General features: G+C 41.7%; 1 protein-coding gene and 1 non-coding gene across 2 annotated transcripts in view; both read left to right on the top strand.

Annotated features, from left to right (window-relative positions):
* Positions 1–23,302, top strand: part of KIAA1549L (KIAA1549 like) — a 258,248-nt gene that overhangs the window by 97,494 nt on the left and 137,452 nt on the right. The window lies entirely within an intron of this gene.
* LOC114196940 (U6 spliceosomal RNA) lies at positions 1,417–1,523 on the top strand. The gene has a single exon (XR_003606826.1). It is a non-coding gene; the product is annotated as a U6 spliceosomal RNA (small nuclear RNA).

The raw sequence follows: 23,302 nt of genomic DNA, 5'->3' as shown, positions 1-23,302 counted from the left end.
GCATCAAATCCCACCAGTTAAAGGCTCAGTCTCACCAGACTGCCCCCACTTGAGACAGAGTTGTCTTGTCACCTGTGTTTCTTGGCCAACTGGCTATAAATTAGAGGTTTCCATGACCCCCTCCTTCGGTTCTATGAATTTGCTAGAGCAGCTCACAGAACTCAGGAAACCTGTTTACTCACTAGATTACCAGTGTATTACAAAGGATATCAAAAGATACAAATCAGCAGCCAGATGAAGAGATACATAGGGCAAGGTCCTGCACAAAAGAGCTTCTATCCTTGTGGGTTCCACATGGAGACATGTGGAAGTGTTCTGTTTCACCAACCTGGGAGCTCTCTGAACCCCATCCTTTTGTTTTTTATGGAGGCTTTATTAGGTAGACATTATTGATTAAATCATTGGCCACTGGCGATTGATTCAGCCTCCAGCCTCTTTCCCTCCCAGAGGTCAGGAGGCGGGACTTCAAGATCCAATCCTTTAATCACATGGTTGGTTTTCCTGACAACAGCCCCCATCCTTGGTGAAGCCCCAAATCACCCCATTAGTATAACAAGCACCTTTATTGCTCTCATCACTTAGGAAATTACAAGGGTTTTAGGAACTCTGTGCCAGGAAGAGTGGATGAAGACCAAATATATATATATATGTATTTCTTACTATAAATCACACTGTTGTATCACTATTGTGCTTACTCACCCCACCACTTTTTTTTCCAGTCACACTCTGGAGTTTATTATAAGTTTACTGTAGTATCCTAACTTCACTACCCAATATATATATATATATTTTTAAAGATTTTATTTATTTATTTGACAGAGAGAGACACAGCAAGAGAGGGAACACAAGCAGGAGGAGTAGGAGAGGGAGAAGCAGGCTTCCCGCGGAGCAGGAAGCCCGATGCGGGGCTCGATCCCAGGACCCTGGGATCATGACCTGAGCCGAAAGCAGCTGCTTAACGACTGAGCCACCCAGGTGCCCCTGCCCAATATTGTTTTGATAATTTATCTCTTCCTACATCTTTAAAATAAGTAGTAGTCATGCACCATGCTCCTTCTGATCTTCAGAAAATCAGGGCCATTGTTTCAGATCAACTTCCCCACCTCTACTTAATCCCAGTATGCTCGGGTCCCTTTTTCATCTCCCTGAGTCAAAAGGCTTCCCTTACTCCCCTGACTTTTGACAGCTGCCAGTGGCCCAGCACAGACATGGCTTCTTTCTTTGCCACTCATAGCCAAGCATCTTGAACCTTATGACCCAAGTTGGGGCTTAATTTTTTACTGAAGCCTTGGTGCTTCCCATCCTCAGGTAAGGGTCTCTTGCCCTAATGCAGCCTGTCCATTGGAACTTGGACCAAAAGGGGGAGCATCTGGTCATCTTGCCAATTTGCTCGTTGGAGTTAACAGAGCTTTTGAGGTGCTCGCTTCGGCAGCACATATACTAAAATTGGAACGATACAGAGAAGATTATCATGGCCCCTGCGCAAGGATGACACACAAATTCGTGAAGCGTTCCATATTTTTTTGCAATGACGTGGTTGGAACTGGAGGGTGTTATGCTGAGTGAAATAAGTCAATCAGAGAAAGACATGTATCATATGACCCCACTGATAGGAGGAATTCTTAATCTCAGGAAACAAACCGAGGGTTGCTGGAGTGGTGGGGGGTGGGAGGGATGGGGTGGCTGGGTGATAGACATTGGGGAGGGTATGTGCTATGGTGAGCACTGTGAATTGTACAAGACTGATGAATCACGGATCTGTACTTCTGAAACAAATAATACAATATATGTTAAGAAAAAAAAAAGAAGATAGCAGGAGGGGAAGAATGAAGGGGGGAGTAAGTCGGAGGGGGAGACGAACCATGAGAGATGATGGACTCTGAGAAACAAACTGAGGGTTCTAGAGGGGAGGGGGGTGGGGGGATGGGTTAACCTGGTGATGGATATTAAAGAGGGCACATTCTGCGTGGAGCACTGGGTGTTATGAACAAACAATGAATCATGGAACACTACATCAAAAACTAATGATGTAATGTATGGTGATTAACATAACAATAAAAATTATTTTAAAAAATAAAGGTTAAAAAAACAAAGCTTTTGAGGATCTGTGTCTTTTAAGATTAGTTTTGGATCATACTTTACTTGGTTTTATTATTGTCTCTGTGGTTTAAGACATTTGACATTTTTTTAATTTTGGCAAATTTTGTCCAGAGGGAATCCTCTGGAGATGCTGCTACTCAACTTGTTTAAAAAAAAAAACAAAACAAACTACTTATACATTTACTTTATTTGTGAAATTATAGTTTGTATAATTAATTTAATTAAGTCTCTGTAATAAGTGATACTGTACTCAGAACAATGTTTTATTAATGGCTAATGATTTTTGATAGGAGAGGCACCATAACAGCTTTCTACTTTTTCATCTCACGAAGGACAAATTATCCTTTGAATCGTTGCCTATGTCTAGAAATTCTTTTAACATCTTTCAAATGTTAAGGTCTTTCCAGATTAAAAAAAAAAAAGAATCTGAATAACTCAACCAAGGAGCTGCCTGTAAAAGTCAATTTCTAATGGTGATTACGTATGTCACAGAAACCTGATTACTGATGATGGAGCAGGTATTTTCAGCCTTGTTCTAGCCAAGACTTACTTTAGCCCATCAATTCCTAACAGTTTCATTTATTGGAACCACTATATTGCCATCAAACACTTTGTGGACCCATGAAATCAAGTGGCTTAAAGCATTTTCAACAGAGCCTGCACATGATGAATATCAAGAAGTATTACATGGATCTCCATAGTAATTGATGATTCACCCAGTCATAAATAAATTGCATTTCTTCACTCTGCCTTGACCTCTAGGAGGCTTACTAATGGGGAAAAGATAACATCTAATAATGAAAAAGCTGGTTGTTTTTCTAGATGTCAAAGTTTTGAGGTCAGCTTCCAGCAAAGACAGAGTCATTTGAGAACGTTATTAACCATGTCTTTTTCTCTGCTGTGGCTGTAGATCATCATTTAGGATTGTGGAGACTAATTTGGAGAGGGCAGGGCTGCCCCTCCAAATGGGAGGTGGAGAGGTGATAGGTACTGACCAAGAGGTCCAGTCCACTTGCTGGAGGCAGTTTGCTAGATGGTGAAACCTAGATACCAGGGACTGTGGTCTATTGCTTTTGTATCCTTAGCAGCAAACACTTCTTGAATGTTTACTGAGTGAATGTCATGGAGTTTTGGGGTGTAGGATGTTCTAGCAAAACCCTAGCATTTCAGTTTTGGAAGATCTTCTCCACCCACACCCCCCCCACCGCCCCCGTCAAAAGTCCTTGAGCTGAAGCATTGGTTCATAAATACAAATGCATTTTCTTATCACTTGGAAACTTCAAAAAAAGTGATACTTGGGCCGCATCCTGAGATTCTGATTTAATTAATATGCAATGGGGCACAGGCATAAGTATTTTTCAAGAGTTTTCTCATGTGACACTAATGTACAGTCAAGGTAGAGAACCTCTGCACTAATAGACTTACGTAGTAGTTTGAAGTTGAAAACCCAAGATTAGGTGTGTTAGAATCCACACTTGATCAGGGCTGGTTGGGAGCTACTGATGAGTAAGAACTCTATTATATCTTACAAGTAGTTGAAATCTGGGAAATTAAATCTAGAATGATCTTTCAGAGCTTTTCCTCCTTTTCATTTCCATTGCTTCTTGTTTTTCTCTTGACTGTCCCTTGGGGAGGGGGATGAGAGTAGTCCAGGAACTGGACATTGAGAAACTTGAATTTTGATCCATCCTTTTATAACTAGCTGTGATCTTGGCCAAAACACCTAACATCTCAGAATCTCAGCTTTCTAATTGGTGAAACAAAGACCTGGGATAATCTTTTCAATCCTAAATATGGTTTGGTAAACGTGCATTTTTGTCCGACCCACACCTGCAGTAGTGGATCTATGATGTTTGTGGTGCTTAAACCCAGAGAGAACCTTAGGAAAATGAGTTACAGTAATGTCACAATTATTTACAGACTGCTGCTCTAGTCTATGGGTAGTTCCAAATGTGAGACAGTCCATCTATAAGTGTATTCCCCTCAGTTTTCTTGAAGAACAAATATTAAAGGGTGGCAAAAGGACTAAGTCTACTTATTTTAGTCGTCAGAAATATTTGCATTTGTCAAATACTGTATATTTTAATAGGAAGGGAAACCAAAATGGGCAAAGCAAGAAATTTTGGGTAATTGATTTAATATGATGTCTTGTTTAATAGTAATGGCCATCAACATTTATTAATTGCTTGCCAGGTACTAGATGCAGTGTTAGGAGCTCTATGCATATCTACTTATTCAGGACTCACAACAACCATATGAGGTAGATTCTATTATTTTCCCAATTTTATGGTTATGGAAATTGAGGCACATAAATGTTAATTAGCTTGCCTAAGGTTACTAACCAGGAAGTAGCAGATCAGAGGTTTGAATTCAGGAAGCCTAGTTCCTAACCAGTAAGTCAAATTGCCTCTAGAAGAACAGCGTTTACTTCTATGATGCATTTGCTTATAAGAACCCATCTTACCTGCCTAAGAGTTTCTGCGACGTATTATTCTTATCTTCATTTTCTAGATTGGCTCAAAGAGTGTAAATAATTTATGCAAGATCATTCAGTCTGTGGGCAGTAGTGTTTGGATTTGAACTCGGTCCAGGTGGCAGTGAAGGTGATGTAGTTTTGCCCCATACAGCCATTCAGGGGCCCAGGCTGATGGAGGTGCTGCCAGTTTCAGCCCATGATTTCCAAAGCCACTCCATCCAGCAGCACATGGGGGAAGGAGAGTGGAGGCTCACGCAGGAGGTTTTGATGAGCTGGGCCTGGAAATGGCACGTGTCTCTTCCAACTACAACCCACTGGCCACTCCAGACAGAATGGAGGTCTGGAAATGTAGTCTAGATGTGTACTCAGGAATGATGGAAAGTGGGTTTGGTTGATAGCCGGCCAGATTCTGCTGCAAGAGGTAAAGATAATGAAAATATCAAACATCACTGATTCTTGCTGTATGCCAGGCACTCAGTGATCTAGACAGTTTACAGACATTATCTCAATAAATTCTAACAATCATTGAGATAAGTACTACTTCTTACAAGTGCCAAATTTGAGAGACACCAAGAGAAATCAGGTGACTTTCCCAAGGTCATACAGATAGCTGCTAGGTGGCAAAACTTGAATTCAAACCCAGGTCTGTCTGACTCTGGAGTCAGTATTCAAAACCATTCTGTAGGTTTTACATCTTCTCGGGGCAAGTCAGTCAAGAGAGTGGGGTTCCAGTCCCACTTTTGCCATTAATAGTACAACAAGGGACTTGAGTAATGAGGCACCTGGGAATGTGGGGAGCACTAGTTATTGTCCCTCTCTCCTACCCAAGACCCAGGTATGAAGGGTCTGAGTTTGGTATAAGAGCTGGTAGAACAACCTAATGGACTTTAACTAGCTTTCTCTAAATCCTACATCCACATACATTCAAACAGATGTAAAATGTTTTCCCCTGATTACTCCTGGCACATTGTCCTTGCAGCTGCAGGCAGGTACATTAGCAGGGAACCAGGTGCCTACCTTTTCATTGACATTTAACACAAAGCCTTTCAAACTCTAGCATGCCCATATAAATCACTTGGGGTCTTACTAATATGAGGATTCTGCTTCCATAGGTCTGGAGCAAGGCCTGAGATTCTGCATTTCTAACAAGCCCCCAGGTAATGCCTGCCCTGCTTGCCTATCAGCCAAGCTTTGAATAGCAAGAATCTGGTGCTTGTCGAAATCAGCCTGCCCCCTTCTCAGTTTGTTTTAGGTCTTTGTTTCTATCTGCCGTTTCACTGGGATAGGTGTCTGTCTCCTCAACTAGATTCTGAATTTCTTGAAGCCTGAGCCCACTGATACTTGAAACGATTATGTCTGGCTTAGTGCCTGATTCATAATCGTTGCTAAATCAGGGTGTTCTGAATGGATGACTAGTGACAGCAAGTGTAAGTATAAACAGAGGCTTCAGGAGTCCTGCTCTTGAGGATCTGTCCAGGCCGTTACTTCTCACCCTGTAGGGTGCTACGTGAAAACTGTTAGCTGGCCATCAGCAAGGTCCCATGGGGCTTTTGATTCTTTTGGTTTCTTCACTGTTCACATGGCACTGCAGTGTGATGTGAGACCAAAGAGTCAAGGGATATATAGGAAATTGCCAGGCTAGTGTTAATTTGGGGGGTATAGGAAGAAAGATCTGGAGTACATAATCCATATGGTTCCAACCAGCTAAGATTGAGGAATCGCAGTTCCTCTTTGGCTGTTTTCTTGTATTTTCTAGGTTTTGAAGCTAGGAGTACTTCTGCAGCCCAAACTAATGAAACCAAACCAAAACATAAAATATACATCCTCCCCCCGATAAAACCCTTTCACATTTTGTTTTTATTCTTCTTATTACTATTTTTATTTTCCTTATTGTTGAGGAACTGAAATCTCTGAGGGCCATAGCTGTCTGAAATGGGATGGTATCATCCCACTTTGTAAAGCCACTTCCCCCAAGTGGTGGGCCCTTGAGGTTCTCTGAGGCTGCAGGTCCTCTGATTCTGACCAGTGACAGACCATTGCCAAGAAAGAGAGGACACAGCCATCAAGTGCTGGAGGAGGGACCTAGTATCTGTCAGAAGTTTTAAATGGCTTGGAGGTAAGATCTGTTTTGTAGACGGTGACGTCTAGGGAGGGAGTCAGAATAGGCACAGAGAAGGTCAAGTTTCCATAGAGCTGTGGGGCTAAGCCTTTTTGTGGATCACCAAACCTCTCAGAAATCTGATGGGATTTGTGGCGCCTCTGTCCAGGGGGACACATATATGCAAAATTTTGCGTTTGACTTCAGTGAGTTCAGGCTGTCTTTGGACCCCAGATGAAGAAACATGAAGATTAAGGTATGTGCAAGGTGGGATAGGATTTAAAGAGGTTCTCTCTCTCCCTCTCGTCTGTTCCTAAGTGGAATTTCACACAGATACTAGTCATGGACAGGGCTCTATCTTATGTTATTTCAGCTGCTCCGAGAAAGCTTGACTTCTTTTCAAACACGGAAACAGTCTCAGAGATGACCGGAGATGTCAACAGCCATGATAATTGTGCTGCGTAGGTCACTGTGTTAGTTCTGCTTCTTTAGCAAAATTAGATTTTATTGTCCCAGGCACGGGTACAATGTTTCCTATCAAAAGCAGTCCCACATACTCTATTCATTATTCTCTCTGCCTGCAGTACTGTCATCAGATGAATACCAATCATTCTTGTGAATAGTTCTCAGTGCTGTTTGGAGTCACAGTTTTTCAGCTTGGTTAACATTAGTATTTGCAGTAATAATGCAGAAGTGGGGGGAGGGAGTTGCAGCTTATGTTCATCATCAGGAGAACACAGTGTTTTCTTTTAATGGGAGTCCATGTAGTTGTCATGATTTCTAATGGAAAGAGAAAGAACAGGATTCCTCATTGTCTAACCGGCACCTCCAGTTCATGAAAGTGGTGACAGAGGGTCTTGGTCCCTCCCTTGGGGCTTGGCTCATTGCAGCAATGGTGAGTTTTTCATTTGAGCTGCATCTGGGATGGTGAACTTGACTATGCATATTAATGTGATGCTAGGGGGCATCTTACCTCTGAGTTCCTGCTCTGTTGGAAAGGATGGTACTAGTAAAACACAAAATTCCAGAATCATGGGGACTATGTCCCATGCATTTGTATATCAATTAAATTGTGCCTTCATATCTGGGGAAAAGGATGGAGAATTGTCATTTTGACATTTTGGCTGCCTAACCTCCATTTGCTCTCCAAGTAACACCACAGTCTCCTTTTGGGGAACTGCTCTTCTCCAGTGTTACAGTCTGGCAGGGCTGGTAACCAGGTGCCCTGTCCCTGGCCAAGGGGCAGGCTTATGAATCAAACTGAGCCAATAGTATACCCTCCCTGCCCTGAGACTGCAGTCTCAAACAGCGTGATTAGGGGACTGAAGATGGTTGGAGAGCAGTCATTTCTAACAGCAGGTCTTCAACAAGATGAGTCCCAACCCAGGCCAATTAAATCAGAATCTCAGAGGATGGGGTCAAGACATCAGTGTTCTTTAAAAGCTTTAAAATCTCCCCCGATGATTCCAGCATGCAGCCAGGATGAGAGCCACTGCCAAAGAGGCTACTTCTGGAGCCTCCAGACCTACCTGCTTCCTTGCTACCCTTCTTGTTCAGTCTGTGAGTTCCTAAAAGCCTTCCTTTAAATCCTCAGAATATTTACATTAATCGGAGTTGGTTTTGTTTCTAGCAGCAGATGAGCCCTGATATTAAGATAAAAAATAATGGTATGGACCCAATGCAAGTAAACCACCTTGCCACAAAACCCAAAACTATGGATCCAACAGCTTAAAGCCAACAAATATTCTTCCTTTCCTAACGGAAAAGTGATATCGGCTCATGGAAGATAAACCCATTATTCCACCAACATAAAGACTGGGGATTTGCATGGTATTAGGAAAAAAATTTTAAGAATCCCTGGAAGGCTTAAGTAAAAGAACACTCTAAGTACCAACATGCTCTCTTTTCCTTCTCAAGGCCCACTAGAGGTAAATTAACAGGTAGCCAAATAGCTACTTACTGGCAGCAAATATGTGTAAATCAGGGACTTTGCAGACACTCTTCAAAGGTAGTTGGCAACAGGAGGGCTTTCTAGACCTTCAAAGAGTTTCTAAGTGCCTTAGATTTTCCAGTTGGCATCACAGAAGAGGAAATTGTATTTTAGTGAATGAGGGTGATAAGTGGCCAGTGAAAATGGAAATTTTTCCAAAAGCCAGATTTCATTTTGATTGTGTTGCAAATCCAGACAGGAGCCACTCTGGCCTGATGCTTCTCCCCAGGTGCACGATTGAATTTCAGGCTTCTGAACGAAGGTGCAGAGGCATCTTATGCAGCTTTCCTGCGAGAAGTGAGAAGAAAGAATTTGTAATTTGGTGGGCCACGCTGTGAATCATCTGTCTGCATTTATAGTCACATCGCTTTTAATCATAACCAAATATCGAAGCAGAGTGATCTTGATAGGAAATAAATGCATTCTTTATTAAGTGCAAAGAAAGGAGAACTCTACGTTGTTGTAAAGAGATTCACACATGGCTAGTCCTCAGGGATTATTGTCAAGCGTATTAATGGCCGCCTTAGGCCACTTTCAGAGATCAGAAGTTAGAATGCAGTTGTCACTTTAAAACTCTCAGGATTTCTTTGGCCCACAAAGGACCTCTGAAGTCACTGGACTTCCTTATAACATCTGTGGAGGAAGGGCTTAGGATCCTGGGATCTCTGGGTTGGATGGTACCAGAGGGGGCATTGGCATCAGCCTTTAGCGTACGCGGCATCCCTTGGGCAGTGTAGCTTTCCAGGCTAATACATATTTTGGCTGAACATGCCTAAGGCACAGTTTTTGAATTCTACTCCCAGACATGTTCTTCACATCTCAGTATGGATGGCTTGCATCTCCTTTTCTCAGCATCTCCACTGCCTCTCCTTGTGTTCAATTACCATAAACTTTGTGGACCGTTATAATAATTTCCTGACAAGTTGTCTTGCTTCCACTCTTGACTTTGTCCCCCCAACACTGCAATTACATTCTTCACAATACGGCCAAAGTGATCTTTTAAATACACAGCTCAGATTTTATCACTCCCTCATTTAAAAGCCTCTGATAACATCCCATCTCAATAAAATAAAACCCAAACTCCTTGTGGTAACCATAAAGGCCTATGATATATTTTTTTAAAGATTTATTTACTTATTTTAGACAACAGTGGGGGAGGGGGAGAGGGAGAGAGACTCCTCAAGCAGACTCCCTGCTGAGCATGGAGCCTGACGTGGGGCTCAGTCTCTTGAACCTGAGATCATGACCTGAGCCAAAATCAAGAGTCAGATGCTTAACAAACTGAGCCACCTAGGCGCCCCCATAAGGGCATATGATTTAACACCTGCCTCCTTTTAAATCCTACCGTGTATATTCCTTGCCTTTGCACATCATATTCCAGACACAGTTGCTTCCCTCCCCCCACCCTCCCTGGTCCTTCAAGGACCTCTGGTGCTTTAAACACACTGACCTTATTCCTACCCCAGAACCCTTGTAATTATTGTTTTCTTTGCCTACAATCTCTTCCCCAAATCTTTCCATGGCTACTCCTTCTTATAACTCAGATCTTAGCTACAGTGTTCCTCTTTTGAGAAACTTTCCCTGACTACAAAATCTAAGGTAGCCTGGTGCTCTTTAGCACATCACGCTACTTTCTCTTCTTCATAGAACTTTACCGCTTTTGTATCCTAATCAACTTCTTTTTTCCCACTAAAGCCACAAGAGCAGGGATTTTTGAAAAAATTCATTGTTGTATCTTCAGTACTTGGAATGCTGCCCAGCAAAAAGTGGGTAACAGTAAACCCCAAAGTAAAGCCTAATTTGCAGACCCAGCATTCACCAAGTAACTTAAATTGCCACACCTAAATACATATCTTTATTAATAAGCAAGTGACATTCTTTCTGAGAAAACTAAAAAGTCACTATTGCAGCCCATCTAAAAGCCCAGTTGTTGTGGCCATATTTAGGTATGATGTCACTTTCAAAGACCCATCACTTGATCCTCCAAAGTCATCAAAAGGAATTAGAATCTTTGAAGTCAAAACTGCAAAGCATTCTCCAATTTTGTAGACATCCTCTTTTTTCATTTTGTTCTTTCTTAGTGTCTCTAAGGGTGGAGGATTGCAACCTATTTGTTAATACTTTCATTTCTTTCCATTTACATTATGAAAATAATTTTTGAAAATTAAAATATAAAAAAGAACATAACCTAATAAGACCAGTATTCTTTCTGTACAGACACATTTTATATTTACTTAACCTTTCTTCAGAATTACAGTGATTGTGTTGAATAAATATGTCCACACAAAATAACAGTCCATTAGAACTTAAATATGCAATTAAAGTAACAGCTGTTGCACTCTAGTTGCCAGATCTTGAGGTTTTTTTTGAGCTGTGGTGCCAGATTGACCTGGATTCGAGTCCCAGTTCTGCCATTTGCTGTGATCTTGGACAAGTCATGTAAGCTCTCTGAGCCTTGGTCTTCTCAGCTATAAAACAGGGATACTAATAGTGGTGACCTTATGGTATCCTTTGTGAGAATTAAATGATATCATTTGAAAAACATGGAAAGAAAGCATTTAGCACAGTTCTGGACTTTTGGTAAATTCTCAGTAAGGATTAATTTCAACACCATAAGTTACTCTTGTTAATGGGACTGGGTATGATATTAGAGAATGTTAGTATTATCTAGGAACTCCCCCGGAAGCTTCCTCACACCCTCTGTCTCTACCACCATCCTACAGGGCCTGCCCAGGACTCACTCTGCCCTTCTTCCCCTTTATAATCTTTTCTGTCAGTCTGAACTTGATGGCTACATTGAGAAGAGAATTTTCAGCAGTGCCTTGTGCCCTAAATGAAACATGATGTGTAATTTGCCTTACTCAGGATCCAGCTGGCTGGGTCTTTTATACCCTTCTGAAGTATCCTATTCCCTGGGGCATAGTGGAGATGGCTAGTATATGCTTCATCATGTCTAGGATGTCTTAAACAGCTGAGGGAAAGCTTGACTAGTTCAACTGGGGCACTATATATGGGTTTGTCTTCTACATAGTCTTTCCACATTGCTAGCTTAGGCTTCCTCATAGCATGGAGGTCTCAGGGTAGCTGGACTTCTTATATGGCAACTGGTTCCTCCCAGAGAGAAAGAAGAAGCTGCCAGGACTTTAAAGCCTAGGCTCAGAAGTCCTGGAACATTTCTTCCATCACATTCTATTAGTCAAAGTGATTATAAGTCCAGCCCCGATTCCACAGGAGGGGAAAAAGACTCCACCTCTTGATGGAGAATGTGCATATGGAGAGGGAAGGAATTGTTGGCAGCATCTTTGGAGGTGATCTGCCAAAGTGAGAAAGTGCCCATTTCTTTCCTTCAAAAGGATGATGGGAGGGAATTGACTCTTCATGCACAGTGCACTCCCAATAAGACCTCCACTCAGAGATCCTAATCCTTTTCTTACATGAAGCTGTGAGAATAGGGAGGTAGGAGAGCTGATTCTACACCCTGATGACTCTCAAAAAACACTGTGAAGAAATGTAGATGGTTGACCCTAAAGCTAGTAGCTCTTTAAACTTAAATATGAACACTTACAGCCTTTTTTTAAAAGATTTTTTTAATTTATTTATTCATGAGAGACAGAGACAGAGACAGAGAGAGAGAGAGAAGCAGAGGGAGAAGCAGGCTCCCAAGGAGCAGGGAGCCCAGTGTGGGACTCGATCCCAGGACCCCGGGATCATGACCTGAGCCGAAGGCAGACGCTTAAACATCTGAACCACCCAGGCGCCCCACTTACAGCCTTTTTTGCTTGTTTTTTTTCCCCTCTGAACTGCTGCATTGAGCAATTAAAAGACAAACTCCCATTTCACATTCTGCTGCATAGAAAAGATCCTGCTCTTTTCCCCCATGTTAGCCTCTTGATTGTCTTCTCTATCCAGCTTACTTCAGTAAATAGATTTCTCTACCCAAACTCAAAAACTGAGTAGATACATTTACTTATTAGATAAATCCATACCATCTGAACTTTGATTACTCAAGAGAACTTTGGTTACTTTTTTGTTGAAGCTCAGAAAGCAGCTAATGTACTGGGTGGCATCCCTTATTATCCAGACTTGTATCCAAACTCTCATAGGTTTAACTAATGAGGGATCCTTATGGTTTATTTATTTGGGTGTTTTTGGGGTGTGTGTGGGGTCTGTATTACCACTCTAGAATGTGAACTTTATTGAAGACAGCCCTAAGGTTTATTTGGCATAGTGCCTGGCACATAATAGAGGCTCAGTGAATAGTTGTTGATTGAATTGAGTGAAGAGAATGTTATGTGCAGAGTCTTACTGTTCCCTGAAGCCAGAGTGAAGATCCCCATCTTTCTTCCACTTTGGTTTTGTGCAGTTCATTTGTGGACAAACTTCTAGGCCCTCAGAGTTATCTCACTTCCTCTTCTTGTTAGATCTCGCCCATAATGACAGTCCATTGTAATCTTTTTGGATGCCACTTAGGCCATTAGCTACTTTTAAGCTTCTTCAAAACTATTCATTTGATAAGTGTGTGTTTATTAAGCACTTACTATGTACCAGCCTAATAGTAGCAAGTGTGTGTGTGTGTGTGTGTGTGTGTGTGTGTGTGTGTTGCAGGGGGTGGGTGGCAAGAAAGAAATGGAAAACATAGGCCTGGTCATTAGAGAAGTTCTTCAGGGCTATTGATATTTTTTTGGTTTGGCTTTCAAACCCTCTGAAATTTGGTTCTTATCTTTCCCCACCCACATATTCAGCCACCTGTGTCCTGTCTCTCTCCCTTCACCGGTTATCAGGCTCATCTTCTCACGATCTCAAATTTGGCCGTTCATTTTTACCTTTGTTTGTTACCTCCTTTCTCCCACTCAACCTACAGTATGCAGTTGTTGTCCTAATTTTACAGATAGGATTACTGAGATTTATTATAAAGAGGAGTTTTAGACTGGATTTTCCAGGCTGATAGGAAATACTGTCTTTATTTTTTGAGCACGAAAGAGAGAGAGTGAGTGGGCGAGGGGCAGAGGGAGGAGAGAGAGAGAGCCTCAAACAGATCCACACTGAGCACGGAGCCTGACACCAGGCTGGACCTCACAACCCTGAGATCATTACCTGAGCTAAAATCAAGAGTTGGACGCTTAACCAACTGAGCCACCCAGGCGCCCCTCTCTCCATTTTATAGATTAGAAAAGAAGCTTGGAGGGGTTAAATAACTTTCCAAGGTGGAGTCAGGATTTAAATCTAGAGTTTTATGACTCTATGTCCAGTGCTGTCATAGTGTTGACATGAGAATTAAATGAGATAAAGTATATATAAAGCCCCCTACACAGTGACTGGCTCATAAAGACACTTAAAACTTAGTTTCTTTATAGAGAAGTCAAATTCATTCCCATTAAGAAAGCAAACAAAAAACACACATGGATTATTCTCCTTTAAAACCCAGTGCAGCTCATAGCAAAATAAAGGAATTTATATGGAGTCCTTCTTAACTTCGAACATCTGCAATATTTATATTCTGAACCGTATAATGGGGTGTTCAAAATGTCTCCTCCCCACATGTTGCTGTCCCTGGTGCTTACACATTGCTGTCCCATCTCTGCCAGGAATTTTGCTCTACATGTCATGATCAGGAATGGTAACAGAGGGAGAAGAAACACGGAGACAAAATGGACAGAGCTGTTGGAAGGACCTATTTGCCTACAGAAATTTCCAGGGAGAAAAAAGAGAGGGCTTTGTTTGCTTTTCTTTTCAAATACAAAGGAATGACATCCTTTGTCATTCAAACTCAGGAAATCAAATAGCTGCAAATATATTTTCAGATAATTCCCCTGATCTCCAAACTCTTGCTACCCATGTTATCAGAAAATCAGGAAGCAAACAAATTTGTATAACACAGTATCTCTCACTGTACAAACTTTTCTATTCAATCTCAGAAATTGAAATAATTTAGATAATCTAGGACATTTGTAATTGCAGTTCATTTATTTTAGTAATGTTTATTGAGCCTTCTATGTTCTAGGGACTGTACTTGGCAACCAGACATACAGTAGTGACCAAGAAGGATAGGGTCACTGTTGTCACGGAAATAACATTTATGTGGGAGACTCAAGATAAATAAATACAACTAATTTGAGATACTAATAAATACTATGAAAAAAATAGTAAGTTATCAAGAAAGAAAATTTTCTTTCTTGGGAATTATTCATGTGGGGAATATTGTATATAAGTGATACTACTAACAGCTACTAAGATCTACTTAGTGCTATATGCCAGGCATTCTGAATATCTTACCTGTATTAACTCATTAAATAATTCCAACAATTCTCTGAGGTGGCAACTATTATTATCCCCATTTTGTAGATGAGGTGGCCAAGGCACAGGGAAGTTAAGTACTTGCCCATGGTCACTTGGTAAGTCTGTGGTTGAGCTGAGATTTGAGTCCAGATAGTCTGGTTTCAGAGCCCACCACAGAGTCTGAGATATCCAGAGGCTAGTGGAGGGAGAGAGGAAGACTATATGGGAAGAACGGGCTAAGAGAAGCAACCTCCTCCAGCACACAGGCAGACAAGGAGTTCAGAATCTCAGGAGAAGTTCATGCAAAACTTTGCAGCTTGCTCTTGCAGAGCTTAACTTTCTGGTTCTCATGAATCAATCTTCATTTTTCCCTCTTCTGACACCAGTGATTCTGTTGCTGAGACCTGATTCCTAATGAGATTCTGCTCCACTAGCTTCTGGATAGGGCTACATCCCATCACTCACGAGAAGTCAGTTTTAATCGGGGATTTTATGTGACTACCTTCTATCTCTGAGAGGAACGTCAGAGACAGGGGAAGAGGCTGACTGTCAGTTTGCTTTATGGAAAGTTTTGCACTGAATGCTTTGAACACTGCTCTAGATCATCCATTTTTCCTTTATTTGAAGGAAACTTGGTGATACATGGACCTGATTCTCCCTAATCTGTCCTTAGGCACACTTGCTTTGTAGGTTTCAGTTTCTCAAGCTGACCATGGAGCTTATTTCATTGGGTGCCATTTGTCATGGAGTTTTAGTATTTTATTTACAATTCCAAACAAAAATGACATCTAATGGGAAAATTGGTATCTCCCACTTTAAATGTTGAAGAAACCTAACAAACAAATGCCAGATACAGGTATATCCAAGAAATAATTATCTTTATTACCAAAATGCTTCATGGAGTATAACGTGGTCTCACTGAAAGAACATAAACTTGTAAGTCAGTGAGACTTGGGTCCAAGCCTCAGATCTACCACTTGTGAGCTTTGTGACCTTGAGAAAATAATAATTTTAGAAACTTAGTCATCTTGTGTCTTAAAATGGGGATAACACTGAACCTCATACAGTTGTCTGTCAAGGTCAAATGAGATTATGCAGATGAAGTTCCTAGCACAGTGCCCAGCAACAGTAAATGCTAGTTGGTTTCTCCTTTTTCAATGCAAACTTTGTATGAAGTATAACATACATAATAGGAAAATGCACAAACCGTAGGTATATAGCTTCATTTTTGCAAATGAACACAACTATGTAGCCAGCACCTAGATCAAGAAACCAGCCCACCTGAATAAACCCCTATGTCTCCTTCCAATCACTCTCACCTTATCATAGGTAAGTTTTAAATGTTTTTGAAATTCATATAAATGGAATTATAGGGGTGCCTGGGTGGCTCAGTCATTAAGCGTTTGCCTTCAGCTCAGGTCATGGTCCCAGGGTCCTGGGATCGAGCCCCCCATCGGGCTCCCTGCTCCACGGGGAGCCTGCTTCTCCCTCTCCCATTCCCCCTGCTTGTGTTCCCTCTCTCACTGTGTCTGTCTCTGTCGAATAAATAAATAAAATATTAAAAAAAATGGAATTATAGAGTACATCTTTGGTGTCTGGCTTCTTTTGCTGAAGATTATGTTTATGAGATTCGTCATGTTGGTATGTGTAATTGTGATTTGTTCATCCTCATTCTATAGAATATTCTACTATATGAACTGATCACAGTTATTAATCCATCCTGCTGTTAGTGGCCATTTGGGTGGTTTCCTTTTTATCTATTATGAGTTTTCCTGTGTATTATCATTCTAGTACGTGTCTGTTTGTAAACATTGGTGGGCATTTCTATTGTATATATACAGGCGTATCTCAGAGATACCATGGGATCACTTCCAGACCACCACAGTAAAGTGAGTATCACAAAGTGAGTCAAGTGACTTTTTTGGTTTCCCGGGGCATGTAAAGGTTATGTTTATACTATACTGTAGTCTTTTAAGTGTACAGTAGCATTATGTCTAAAAAAATAATGTGCATACCTTAGTTAAGAAATATTCTATTGCTAAAAATTGCTAATCATCACCTGAGTTTTCAGTGAGTTGTCATCTTTTTGCTGGTGGAGGGTCTTGTGTCAGTGTTATGGCTGCTGACTGATCAGGGTGGTGGTTGCTGAAGGTTGGAATGGCTGTGGACATTTCTTAAAATAAGACAATAATGAAGTTGGCCGCATCAACTGACTCTTCCTTTTACGAATGGTTTCTCTGTAGCATGCGGTGGTGTTTGATAGCATTTTACCCACAGTAAAACTTCTTTTGAAATTGGGGCCAATCCTTTCAAGCTCTGCCACTGCTTTATCAACTAAGCTTATGTAATATCCTAAATCCTCTGTTGTCATTTCAACAGGCTTCACAGCATCTTCCCCAGGAGTAGATTCCATCTCAAGAAACCGCTTTCTTTGCTCATCCATTAAAGTTTTATCATGAGATTGCAGCAATTCAAATATAACAATAATGAAAAAATTTGAAATATTGTGAAAATTACCAAAATGTGACACAGACATGAAGTGAGCAAATGTTGTCAGAAAAACGGCACCAATAGATTTGTTCAACATGAGGCTGCCACAAACCTTCAGTTTGGAAAAAAAATACAGTATCTTTGGGGGTGTCTGGGTGGCTCAGTCGGTTAAGCGTCTGACTCTTGATTTCGGCTCGGGTCATGATCTCGGGGTCCTGAGATTGAGCCCCACGTCGGGCTCCTAGCTCAGCACGGAGTTTCTTATCCATCTCCCTCTGCTCCTCCTCCCACTCTGTCTCTCTCTCAAATAAATAAAGTCTTTTAAAAATGCAATATCTTCTATAAGGAATTCTTAATCTCAGGAAACAAACTGAGGGTTGCTGGAGTGGTGGGGGGTGGGAGGGATGGGGTGGCTGGGTGATGGACATTGGGGAGGGTATGTGCTATGGTGAGCGCTGTGAATTGTGCAAGACTGTTGAATCATAGACCTGTACCTCTGAAACAAATACATTATATGTTAAAAAAAAAAAAGAAGATAACAGGAAGGGAAGAATGAAGGGGGGGAAATCGGAGGGGGAGACGAACCATGAGAGATTATGGACTCAAACTGAGGGTTCTAGAGGGGAGGGTGGTAGGGAGATGGGTTAGCCTGGTGATGGGTATTAAAGAGGGCATGTACTGCATGGAGCACTCTGTGTTATACGCAAACAATGAATCATGGAACACTACATCAAAAACTAATGATGTAATGTATGGTGATTAACATAACATAAAAAAATAAATGCAATATCTCTGAAGTGCAATAAAATGAGGTATGCCTGTTTGCATTTTGGGGGGCATATTTCTAAGAGTGGAATTTCTGGGTCATAGGATGTGTATATATATGCTCAGCTTTGGTAGACACTGACAAATAGTTTTCCACAGTGGTTCTACTTCTTTCCTTTTTTTCCTGATTCTTTTTTTTTTTTTTACAAAGGAATATAGAATATACCTTAAAGTTCTTTTAAATCAATGGGTTAGTACATCTTTTACATGAATCTATTTGTCAAAATTATATTGGTGACCTATACCTCCAGTAAGATCCCCATATATAAAATGAAGTATGTCTGGACATGTTTATAACTTTATTCCCAAGAGCTTCTTTTCCTGAGATTTCTTCTCTCCGTCATGGAAAAGTCGTTTGACAGTTTCAAATAAGCAGGGCTTAAATTGTCAATTTTCAATAGTGGTTTCAGGGCTTATTCCAAGCTCTTCTCACCTCTCAATTATATGAATATAACCATCCAATTGTTCACTTGTTCTCACCGAGTCTTGACTTGCTGTTCTAATAAGCAGCAGGGACGGTAAAAAGTAGAGAGTGAGTACTTTCATTATGCAGCTCAAACAACATTCACAAAAGTTCTGCCTTCAGCATTGCCTCAAGAACTGTATTTGAAATCTCCTTAACCGTGGAAGTTTTTCCGTTCTGATTTAAGGAGTTCTGTGCCATCTTCCACCGTTTCATCATTTTTTTTGCCTGCCTGCTGTGGACAGAGCACAGAGTGAATCACTTTACATGTGTTATTTCATTTAATTTTCATTGCAAGCCCACTGAATAGGAATCCTGACAGATTATCAAGCCAAGGCACAGAGAGGTTAAGTAAGTTGCTCCAAAACAGCTCCTGACTGGTGGAGTCAAGGTTCTAATCCCAGAGCACAGGACTCTGAAATTAGAGCTCCTTTTGTCACATCTCCTCACAGGTCCCTGGCTTTTCCTCACAAGTATTTGAATACAAGACACCCCGTGCACAAAACTCTCTGAAGTGAATCTTCACATGTGAATGTTCTCTTCACTCAGGCTCATTAGGTGGTTGCCAGGAGCATCTCCCGCAAACGCCTGTTATCTGTGCTTTTAGTCAGTGAAGGTTGAAACTGCAACCGTGAATTCTGTCTCTTGTCTCTCCTTGCCAACCAGCTCGATATTCTGCCGCCAACACAACCTTTCTCTCCTATCCCTGCTACACGATACTCCCACACTTGATGTACATTGGATTCAAAATCAATCGTAAACTTCTAGAAAACTGTAAATCCAGGCTCCTTCCCACCCCAGCTGAACCCCCTTCCCATTTCCCTCTGATGATCCCTCTGTAGTCCCCACTGTCATCAAATTGAACCTTCACCTATAATGTCTGCTGGTCCTCCTGTTATTTCAGGTCTGAGCAGAACAATGGGGACAGTTCCTTTCTTTCACCATCTGTGCTGTCTAGGAGGTTAATGTAGCAATATTTGTAACAATTAGTGAAAAGAAGTCTTCTCTTGGATCCTTCCCACCAGTAGCTAAGTCCTGGGTTTATTTTTTATGGACAGAATTTTGGCTTCTGAGAGTATGATTCCAAGACTACCAAATATTTCAGAGGCAGAGTGAAAGATTCTAATTTTCGACCTTCATAATAATAATAGCTTATATTTATTGAGCACCTACTGTGTGCTAGGCATTATTCAGGGTAAATTATGTATGGCATATGACATTTTAATTTGTCAACACAACAACCCTGAGAGGTTGGTTATTGTCTGCATTTTATAGGTGAGGAAATTGAGGCAGAGAGAGTTAAGAAATTTACCCGTGGCTGCACCAGAATTTGAACCCAGGCAGTCTGACTCTAATAATGTTTACATATTCTGCTCCGCTGTCCAATGGTGGATGTATTCTGGAAAGACCTCTATATCTGAGGTTAGGAAACTGGGATGGGTCCTGGCTCTGCCATTTATTAGTTGGCCATTTAAAGTGTAGGGGACGCTGAGTTTCCCTTTTTGCAAAATGAGGAACAGCTGGTACGATGTGCTGTCCAATGAGAGTGCCCCATGCATACGTGCTTGTGAGCTAGAAAGTAAGGGCCGGATGCGGCATTATGACTATTATCTCCTCGTATCACTCCCCTGGAGATGCAGCCTCGGTTCGTTGAGATTGGATGCAAAACACATGATGGGGTGACAAGGCGCCGGTGTTAGAAAACCATCTGATACTTTGTTGAGCAGATGCGTTGCTTCATCACCACTTTTGCTGTAGTCAAACTAAGAAAACACCCTGATTTGGGCCCACTGGAAGAACATAAAAATATTTGAAGGGTTTCTGAAATGAGACTTCACTTGATATTGGATTTCTGCCTTCTTAGATCTACTGCCAAGGTCCAGTATGTTGCAGGAGCTCACCTCCCCCTAAACCAAGGCCTGGAGGTGGGGCAGATGGAGCACAGAGAGCATGATGCTGGGGAAGAGCCTCCCAAAGGTTGGGGGCCCTTGGAAGGAATGAGGTCTGGCCCTGCTCAGTTTTCTGTGCCAAACTCCTGAGCAGCTTGATTTCCAGGGAAAACTCCTAATTGCTGGTGTGGCAGTACCTTAAGTGGGAAACAGCAAGGCATAGTGGAAAGAACACAAGGAGATTTGGGTGTTGTTGAATACTGGCTTCCCAAAATCCCATCAAATTACCTGCAGCTAAGACAAGGTTGAATTTATTGCTTGCTTCAGTCAGGCAAAGCATCTCAGAGTGAGGAAAGTACGGTTGGGGTATTTACGAGGTTTTGAGGTTCTGGATTAGGATTGGATGAGGATTAAGGTATAATAGTTTCAGATTAGTGGACACAGCAGGGCAAGAGTTTCAGAGGGTCTTGGGGTATCAAAAGTCATTTGATGCTATACACTGAAAAATCAGGCAGTTATAAGTAGATTTGGGGGAAGTTAGGTGCAATTTTTGTCTTCCTGGCCAACAGTTTCCTGGAAGAGTAAAGTCATGTTGATGAAGGCAGTGGAGTAGTAAAGTCCTACCAGGGAAGTCAGCTGAATCATCACATAGGTGTAGACAGCGAGCTGTGTGGTATAGACACTTTTCAGTTCTCATTCCAACTCCTGGCAGTAGTAGCTTACCAACTGTGTGACTTGTCATTACCTGTAAAATGGAGACATTCATACCTACTTTACAAGATATATTTGAGGATTGAATCATATGATATGTATAAAATACCTTGAACAGAGTAAATATTCCGCTATGAGTGAGTTTCTGAGTTTTCCAAAATAGCTTCCAAAACTATCTTGAAGAACAAAGCCTCTGCATAATCATGGAGCTGCTACCAGAGTTGGCGGTTGGACAATCATGCTGCTGTTGGCACAGCCCAGGGCTCCAGAGTGGATATGCTGCCCCCTGCTTTCTCTGCACATGTCCTAGCTCCAGACCAAAATCTCGTGCAACACATCTCCTTGATGAAACCGAATTTGCACTCAAAACCCCAGCTGCAGGGGCATTCTGGGAAGTATAATTTTTGGTTTTTCAGCCCCTATGTGCTAGAAACACGTTGGATTGGGTGTGGAACAAGGCAGTTCATGTTATCCAACACAGCATGCTATTAAAACTTTGCTGTCAAGTCAGGAGGGCTTCCTGGGTGAGTAGCCCCAGGCACTGGCCTCTGCTCTTTCCCCCATCCTTATCATTCCACGGACCATTTGAGTCTCCAAAGGGAGCAGAGGCAAGAGGAGAAATAAATTGCTGTACTCTACTTCTTGCATATAAAAGACAAAAGGTTAAAAACCAGTGGCTACTGGTATAATGTACAGATCACCGGAGTTGAAGATTTATACCCAAGTGTCTATCCAGATTCATTGTCCCCATTCTGCCTACCCCAGGCTTTGGACAAGGTGCCTTTCCCCATAACCCAGATGCAGCTCATAGCCTTCCCCTCCCACCTTTCCTTCCACCCTTACTACATCTTGTACTTAGCCTGCTAAGTATTTAATCATTCATGAATTACGCCACCTCACACAGTGGCATGAGAAATAGGTATTCTCTATTGTGTACCCCAACATTTCCCATCACCATCTTGCAAATCCCTATGAGATATGTTCTCTGAATGAGGAAGGGCAAGAGTGGTGTTTGGAGAAAGTGTAAACCTGGGTTTTAGCCTTAGGACTGCCCATTTCCCTGCTGTGTGTATTGGTCTCTTAGGGTTGCTGTAACAAACTAGCACACACTGGGTGGCTTTCATGACAGAAATTAATTTTCTCACAGTTCTGGGGGCTGAAAGTCCAAAATCAAGTGTTGGCAGGTTTGACTTCTCCCAAGACCCCTTTTCTTGACTTGCCAAAGACTGACTTTTTGCTGTGTCCTGCCATGGCCTTTTCTCTGTGTGTGTGGGTCCCTGGTGTGTTTCTCTTCTTATAAGGATAACGGTCCAATTGGATTAGGGCCCCTCCCTTATGATATCATTTAGCTTTAATTACCTCTATAAAGGTCCCATCTCCAAATATAGTCACAGTGGGGATTATGGCTTCAACATGAATTTGGGGAGGCCACAATTTGGTCTATAACACTGTGTGATCTTGGACAAGTCATTTAATCTCTGGCTTTAGTTCCCTTATGTATAAAATGAAAGGACTGGGGCAGTTAGCTTCCTTTCTGCTCTTTGGGAGAGTTTAGCTCTTAAATGATCATTGAGAGGATGACTTGTTTTCTGAAGTGAAACCAGTGGGTTATGTCACCTTCTCTGTGACCTTGACTGTCCACTGAGGAGTCCCATACTACTGGGTTTCCATCATTCTTCTAGCACTTTCCATACTCACTGCATTGTATTTGTAACGATTTGTGGGTACATCTGTCTTCCCCACAGCCTTTATAGACAAAGATTCCTTTCTTACCCTAGCTTGAGGAGGAAAGGCCAAGCCTACCCTGCAAGACTGGCAAATAGAAAATACCAAAGCCATATTCTAGGCCCCAGTTTCGTTTTTGTTTGTGCATTTTACCTCTAGTAGGCCTTCCACCTGATCCCCCTTTATTCTCATCCCTCACTCCATGGCCAAAAATGACAGTTTATTTCCGGTGGTAATGGGACCACATCAGATAACATTT

This window comes from Eumetopias jubatus, unplaced genomic scaffold (genome assembly GCF_037043125.1).
Source record: "Eumetopias jubatus isolate StellerSeaLion01/CBP00866 unplaced genomic scaffold, mEumJub1_p1.0 scaffold_13, whole genome shotgun sequence".
NCBI lineage: Eukaryota > Metazoa > Chordata > Mammalia > Carnivora > Otariidae > Eumetopias > Eumetopias jubatus.
This window is presented reverse-complemented; position numbering and strand designations above follow the sequence as displayed.